We start from the raw sequence: 8372 nt of genomic DNA, 5'->3' as shown, positions 1-8372 counted from the left end.
TGCATACGGCATGGATATTTATTGAGAGTATTGTGGCTTCGGTAATTTAGTTTGAAGGGGACAAGGGGACAAGTGCCCTTGTCGAAACGTTGGTTTCAGCTACATTGCTTGTTCGACTACTTCTCGTGATCGGTGATTATATATTGTTAGTGCTAATCAAATATTGGCATCAGGAAGTTTACTCCTTGCAAGAACAACAAAAAGGGTTTATCAAAAAGGGCAACAGGGCTTATCGAGATTTCTTGTGCGGTTTGCCGTTTGGTCTCTTTGTATTCTCCTTGTAGCTTCTCATCTCCGGGCACACCTTCCAATCGTAGACCATATGGCGAGTGTCTTGAGCGGTAAGCTGGTACGTGAGCGTGCACAAGTAAGGCATTTGTTCTTCTTTGAGTAGGTGGTCGAGCTTAACCCACAACATTGCACCTTTCAGAAAGAGCACGATATTAGGACAAATGAGTATGAACAATAAAAACGAGCTTGCTTGTTATCACGATCTTATCCTTCCATGAAACCACACTTTTACGTTACTAATTACGTGCAATTACTTATTTGTAGTAGGCTACCTTCTCGTAATTTTGTACTTGGTGAATTAATGGTTGTACGCAGTAACTTTCACTATAACTCAATTAGGTTTTTCATTAGCCAATTACACGTAAAGCCGTATTTAGCGACTCAGCTTTGAGCACTTGAATTTGAGCCTGAACAACGAAGTACAAGAGGACCCAGACGTGAGCAACGCGGCATTGCGTTATACGAACCGGTGCCCAACGTGGTCGAACGTTACACCAACGCCCTATCGTACGGCGCGTGCGCTGGGAGAGCTTACAGTGTCGCTGTTGATGTCTTAACACAAAATCGAGGAAGAACTGTTAGGGCTGCTGCGGATATTCTTGATGATTCGAATGGCACGTACTAGTAAGAAATGATGGCTCGGAAATCAGCCTCTTGAATTAAAGCAGAGATCAATCAAACTAGGACGAAAATAGAGGAGCTAACGCACGCAAATGTGCCTTTGATGGTGCTCTATATAGGCTGTATGAGTCACCGTTTAGCAGCTCTCAAATAATTTTCATCACCGATCGAGAATTATCTTTTCCGCTCATTAAGCCTTGGCAGGTTTCATTCACCGCAAGTTATTTTTGTTCAAACGTTACTTGAGCCAATAAACGCTGAAATCCGCGATTTGCTTCCCGTGAAGATGTATTCGCACTTCCCGGAAAGTTCAGCTAATAACATTTTCCCAAACCACACTAAACAAATACCGTACGGCATCTTAAACGAATTATTCCAAAAACATTAAATCCACTAGCAAGAAAGTTTGTCCTTGCGTTAAATGAATCGCAATGCGAGGAAAGGTCAGGCAATAAAATATTTTGTACTGCACTCGAATGGTCTTATTCTTTAAGACCTGATTTTTGCTTATTTTTCCGGCTGAGTTTATGGGGCTGGTTCGAGCTCTACGTAAATTATACCATTCAACTGCAATAGCTACTACTGGTGCCTACTCACTATCTGCGTGCTCTTCTCTTTCCACGTCTAGTGATTCGGCCATGACTAAACTATTTCACTTGCTAGTTCCTTTCTATATGCAATCTGTTCATTTATTTGAGTATTTGGTCATAAAGCTTTGTTGTCGCTTCGCAGCCCAGTCCTTCCTGTTCTACTCCTGACAGTAAAAATCACTGCGGCTTCGTTTCGGATGTGTCCGATTATGAAGGCATTGTCAGACACAGTAGCGACTGACTTCTCCAGATTGTAAGCACCTGGAATTGCCCTGGCATAGCGAATTCTGCAACACAAGGATGCTTGAAGTCTGCCTTAAACAATTAAGTTGGCCCATTCTCTCCCTGAACTTCTACTTACACAGGTCAGGTTTGTTGACCTTCCCATTCTATCTTTTTTTTTTATGTGGGAGGAAGAATTCATCATTTTTTTATATCTTGTTACCGTTTTACTGCGTCAAGAAAGAGAATATTGGAACTAGTTCTTGGAAAAAAAAGACTTGGCCTAAATTTAACAGAACCTGTTATTGTTTCATTTGGAGCTTCCACCCTGGGATTCAGCCATAGGGATTTTTGCTTCGCTATCCAGAAAATTCTTATGGAATGCAACCGAATGCCCTGTTAAAATTGTATATTGCCCTTTTTTGCGCTTTTCAATGAATGATTAACATTTCTTCTATTATCGATTTTATTTTACCAGATGATTTCACATTCTACATCCTTTAGCTCGTACCAATCGTAATATCTTATTTTTAACTATAACTTGGGATAACCCACCCGTTTCTTGGCCAATCCCCCATAGTCGGTAGGAGCCACATTTTTGATAGGCAAGGGAAAACGCGATTCGCCACCAAGAGTTTCGGAGCTGTGGGCCCATGTAGAAGCCCGTTCACCACTCCTCAGTAAAAAATTAACGCATAAGTCGATTATTGTTCAGATTGCTTTTTCATACAGTTCACGTAGCAGTTTTTATTTAGCGGAATACTCCAAACTCCGCGCGCAATTATTCATGCCATGAGAATACATAGCCCGCCGCTAGTGTGGTGCATCAGACTACAGCCACTGACTGCTGCTAATTCGAAATTGTTTTAGTTTTGAAAAGCAGATAAGAAGTACCGCTGCGATGCGAGAAAAAGCTGGTACTATCCTGTTCAGCTGTGCAGCAATTCATCTGTTTAGCCTGGCTGGAACTCGGCGTGGTAGCTCAGTGGCCTTGGCGTTGCGCCGCTAAGCACGAGGTCGCGGGATCAAATTCGGGCCACGGCGGCCGCATTTAGATGGGGGCGAAACGCGAAAACACCCGTGTACCATGCATTCGGTGACCGTTAAAGAATCCCAGGTGGTTGAAATTAATCCGCACTCCCCCACTGCGGCGTGCCTCATAATTGAATTGTGGTTTTGGCACGTAAAACCCCAGAATTGGAAATTGGAGCACCAGTTTTCCCAACGCAAATTTTGAGAATCTCTGCGGGACAATGACGCTTTCTGGGAGCGCTTGACGACGGCTCTGGAGCTGCAGTAAGAATTTAGCGTCACATTATATATCTAAGGTCACAGAAAGTGTAGCAGAAATTACGAACCATTTATGCCTTCTGCCAAGAAGCTGTCGAGAAAAATGTCGCCTGCACGTGCACTCGAACGCGTATGCACAGACGACAGCACAAACTACCGTTCTGCATTATAGATCTTAAAGAGGAAGGCGATCAAAATGTTGATTGAAAAAGGAGAGTGACTAAGTTGCATATATATATATATATATATATATATATCGCAACTTGTCATGCTCGTGGTTTGCAGGCGCTATGGTCTTCACTGGTTGCTTGTAACGTCAAGGGCAAAAAAAAAAATGCGTGCACGTGGTATTCGTCTTCAAATGCAATATTTCTTGCATTTCCATTAATTACGATTGTAAAATCGTAATTAATGAAGCGGCTACATAATAAGAGCGCATCTGTTACATCCGTGCATTTGAGAAGGAAAAATTTGAGTTGAACTCGAAATGGAACTTTCTCTTAGCCATGAAAGAAGAAAAACACTGGAAAGCGAGGAAAGGAGACCGAAACTGAGCTATCTACAATTCTAAATCAAACAGGTATTTCTCAATAAATCGGCTTGTCTACTTCAGTGGCCAGCTCTTGACTAGGCAACTCACCCAGGAGTGTCGAGTTAAGCACCGCACAGCTGTGATAATCTGTGAATAGGATCCTGATTGTTTCTCTGTAAAGGTTGAAATCTGGAAAAAATAAATAGTGAGGTAATTTTAATGCTAACAGATAGAGCTGTGCGAATACCGAATGGTAGATTTCGAATCGAACAGGTAATTTAATCAAAAAAGAAAAAGCCGAATATCGAATCGAATATCGGGACATTTATCACGAAGTTTAATGGTAACACGTTTTGGGCAAAACGAAATACGGTGATGAGCATATTTGGGAGTCCCCTAGCATTGCATAACAAGAACGTAGTTAAGCTAGGTATCAGTAATTTGCGTTCATAGAAATCAAGATAACCAGTAGGGTGTACTTTTATTAAAGGAAACGCCTCATTAGTGTACCAGCACTGATTACAGCTCAATACTGGTATAAAGGTCTCGAAATATTTTTTAAAGCAAAGCTTTCTTTGCCTTTTCCTTCGACTTTCCCACTGCTGCTGCAGCTGTGGCTGCTGCTGTCAGGCACGAGTCGGGGGGTGGTTTAGAGCAGAGCGTGAACATACATGGAAGGAGCGTAGAAGAGAAAAAAAGAGACGCGAGGAACTCGTTTGGACCGCACCGTGTCGAATGTGCACAATACCTTCTGGAGCTCCCAGGCCGTTGGTTTTTCTTTAGCTATAAGTTGATTAAATTGATGAAAATATATTTTTTAGGTAAAGAAAAACTAGACAGACGGTGGCAGCTGGCGTCCACAAATTATATTTTTAGCCGAGCCCGCTCAATCATGTGGAAGCCTTATTCCGCCGATTCCACTGTTCGCGCACGTCAGCGTGCTGATCGTGTTGTCGTCGTCTTTTGTTACCAGGCCACTGTGGCACGTAGTCGTGCGTTACACGCTTGGTATAGTGGCACGCGATCATCCATCACAGAGTGCGTTCAATGCGGCCCGAAGGGACATGCGAAAGCTTCCCCCATTGTGAGGTGCAGTTGAACATCGAATATGAAGCTGTGGAAATTATTCACACCGGAGAAATTTCCAAGAAAACATTTTTGCGCATACGTGTTTGCTGCACGATTATATAGATGTATAATAAGAAATTTGCGAATGTATCGAACTATCTTAAGATACAGATGGAAAGTATCGCATGTGGTACAACAATTGCGGTAGTATCTTGTATCTGTATCTCAAATACTTGTTGCCCAAGTATCTTGTGTCGTATCATGATACAATTGCAAGGTATCTTCGCCCAGCCCTGCTTCCACAGTGCGTGGGATCCACATTGTATTTTAATGGATGCAAATTCTCCAAAACTCAGGATTCATTAATTCGTCATGTGGTCTAACAACAGTCCGTGACGTGTAGCAACGGCACACACAAAAGCATCTGTTTTGGGTAAACGTGGGAAGAATTGCTCGCATTTCGATGGGGGCGAAATGCGAAAACACCCGTGTACTTAGATTTAGGTGCACGTTGAAGAACCCCAGGTGGTAGAAATTTCTGGAGTCCTCCACTACGGCGTGCCTCATAATCAGAAAGTGGTTTTGGCACGTAAAACCCCATAATTAAATTAATTATTAATTAAGAATTGCTGGCCTTGCAGGCGAACATAGATAACATTAACGACAAAAATAAACTGCATGATAGTAAATACGTACCTTTAACGTACTTAATAACGATTTCATTATCTTTTAAGAAAGCTATATCTGTTCTGTTCGTTTGCACTTGTGTTACTCCAGTGTATCTGAAAATGAAACACATATTTTGAGAGGCATTTTCAGTGCTCGCGCTTCATACTTGGGAGCCTAGAGATATAAAAAAAAGTAAATTTTCTTCAGTGCAAAGTTAGTACTTCCAATCTTTCTACTCTCCTTACACGAATTATACTGCTACTTCATCTCGTTTCCACTATCTCACTTGTGGGAATTACCAGCCTTTTAAAATTGTGTCCACTGTGGCACGAAACGCCAGAACAATTTCCGGAAAATTCAAAAAATCATCTATTTGCACAGCGTGTCCGTCACAAGCACGTAAGTCGTACATCCATTCGCATAATCGTTGCCAGTACTGCAGAAACTATCCAATTCAGTGGGGAAATAAATTTGCATGACTGAAAGTTTCATGCTGCCTAATGTACAAATGCATATTTAAAATTGAAAACAGGGACGTTTTGATTGGGGACTGTTAAGGTTAGTTCATTCAAGCAGGTCGCTCAGTCGAAGTCAGCTGATGTGGCACTTTGATGCATTACGCACACGCTTATAGCGGTTTCGCAAATGGCAGTGCCAGCGGATTAATGGTTGCGACTACGGCGGAGCCGTATTTCTGTAGCATGCACAACGTTCGCATTTCGGATTGCACGTAAGTACGTCCCTCGCAAGTATGGAGCAATACTTACAGGTGTGTTTTGTTGGGTGAGTATTGGTACAAGAAAGTGAGGCTTTCTCCAGGTTTCCCAATGAACGACACACGGGCGCATAGGCAGGGCATTTTCTTTCTGAAATTTCTGTCTGTGGAATGGTACACCAAACAGTAGAACGATTCCGCATGATTGATCAACTGTAAAGAAACAGCATGCAGTGGCGTCGGATAAAGTTTTCCTGCCGCGCAACATTTGTTTCAGTGTAGCTATACAAGCTCGTACACAAATTGTGCGCTCAAACAAAATGCTGCGTCGTAGGGGCATACGTATGCAAGTAATTCTAAATGCAAAGTAGCGTGCTGGCATACGTTGCCAGAACCATGTCCTGGAAATAAAGCGCAGTTACATAGCCGACACTGCCGCTACAGATTTGACAAATTTCTGTCGCATAACACGATGATCGCTTTATACAACGGCAAAGAGTCGTCTTGCAGTGCACCCACGTGACAGCACCACACTTTCGTACACCGTCTAGCTATGCGATAGCTGACATAGCTTCCAGAAGCGAATGGCTTCCGTGTCGAATTATGCTGTTATATTATTGTTTATTGTTTCGAGACTTTGTTTACTGTTTCGACATTACTGTTTCGAGTTACGTGGTCGGTCTCGTAAATCATCTTTAATCTCTTTGCACTAGGGAGTTTTTTATTTCGATTCCGGGCTTTCCAGAACTCGCTTCCGCCACGCCGGTCGCTGCACCACTCTCGCTACGGCTTCTCACTTTCTCGTGCCACGACGTCACCTTACTCCCCTTTCACCACGCCTGTCAATCACCGGCGCACTTTTTGACAGGCCGCCATCGACAGCCGTTTTAGCGAGTCTGCCTATATCCCAGATATAAAACAAATCAACGCAGGACAGAAAGCGTAAAATTAAACCGCCCCGCAAATCGCCTCAAAATGAAACCGCGTGTTCATGACAAAACTGTTCATAGACGCTACACACAAAACATTTTTTTTACAGATAATGGCAGACAGATTGTTGCAGATTACTGGAGCGCCGCGATATGTGATGTTCATTTTATGCTGTGAACGTTGATACGGTTTAAATCGAAGTACTGAGATGCTCCGCTTACATTTGCCCCTCTAAGCACGCTCTTATTCTTTCATCCAAAAAGTACGTGAACGTCGAGAACGGAAGATAACAGCGTCGTAAGTAAACGTACATGCAACGATAAAGCTGCAGTACCAGCGCAGCTGCAAAAGCAAACATTTAAGAGCATCGCTCGACATATGCTTATTGGAACCACAGTAAACTTCTACTTCCGTCTCAGTGTCGATGCGAAATACATGGGTCTGCTTCCAGAGTCGGGTGCAAGTGAATACAGTTGTTAAGCGAAGCAAAACCTGGCGTTGATATGAGGCGGTCGACCTATATAAAACGACGAGTCGCAAAGGTGGCTGCTTGGACTCTTGAAATATTGCAGGAGGGCAGACAGTGGGGCTAGTTGGTATGTATTGATGGCATTGATGCCCGTAAACCGGCGCAGAAAACCAAAAGAGCGCTTTCAAGCGCTTGGGACATTTTGGAGTACGTTGAAAAATCGTCAAATGCGGTTGTTGGTACGTGTACGTTGATTGGCATGGCTTTTAAACACATTTGTTTCGCATCTTTAAGACTTTTTGTGGACCCATAGTTCGCTCTTACGTGCAGATTGCGCAATAAACTGAGAGTCCTATAGGGCCACATTTTGCAATTAATTTTTTTCATTTGATTCTGTTCAGTGCTAATCGACCGTCATACGATTGGTCGACACTAGCGATACCGAAGACCTGGGGTTGCGCCAGGCAATGACGAAGGGCAAGAAATAATGGAAATCGAAAATAATTCTTCTAAGCCGTATTTTGTATATAAGCCGTATTCTCCAGACTAAATACGGCCGGATATGGCGTCATCGCGAGCCATCACTGCCCGTGTCGTATTCGGCAATGCATGCTTAGGAGAAAACCTATTTCTAGCTTTAGGGCTATGGGTTGACGAAGCGTAGATAATAAAAAAAAACTTACTTTTGTAGCATCAGGATATTGCTGAAAATGGCTGGCAATGCTGGAAAGACTCTCTTCTGAGCTGCAGGTGTCGATGGCGACGCCACAAGCGAGCGGAAACCAAGCAATAAACGCACTCAGCGAAAGAAACATCTTGGAAATTCGTTCCGTTTATTGTGTACGAGCATTAATAACGAACTTGCTCCGGTCTGCTGCGCGCAACTCCGGGCTGTGGCATTTGTCGCTAAATGTCGCGGGTACAAAATTTATGACCTTATTGCACGTTGAAGTGTCTGCTGGCTTGTGTTGAAGC

General features: G+C 43.1%; 1 long non-coding RNA gene across 1 annotated transcript; it reads right to left on the bottom strand.

Annotated features, from left to right (window-relative positions):
• Nucleotides 1-8372, bottom strand: LOC126527143 (uncharacterized). The gene is made up of 5 exons (XR_011890123.1): nt 8081-8372; nt 6051-6211; nt 5311-5396; nt 3655-3735; nt 1-423 (listed from the first exon to the last, which is right to left on the bottom strand). It is a non-coding gene; the product is annotated as an uncharacterized lncRNA (long non-coding RNA).

Source organism: Dermacentor andersoni, chromosome 9 (genome assembly GCF_023375885.2).
Source record: "Dermacentor andersoni chromosome 9, qqDerAnde1_hic_scaffold, whole genome shotgun sequence".
NCBI lineage: Eukaryota > Metazoa > Arthropoda > Arachnida > Ixodida > Ixodidae > Dermacentor > Dermacentor andersoni.
The sequence above is the reverse complement of the archived record's forward strand: the minus strand, read 5'-3'. Positions and strand labels throughout refer to the sequence as shown.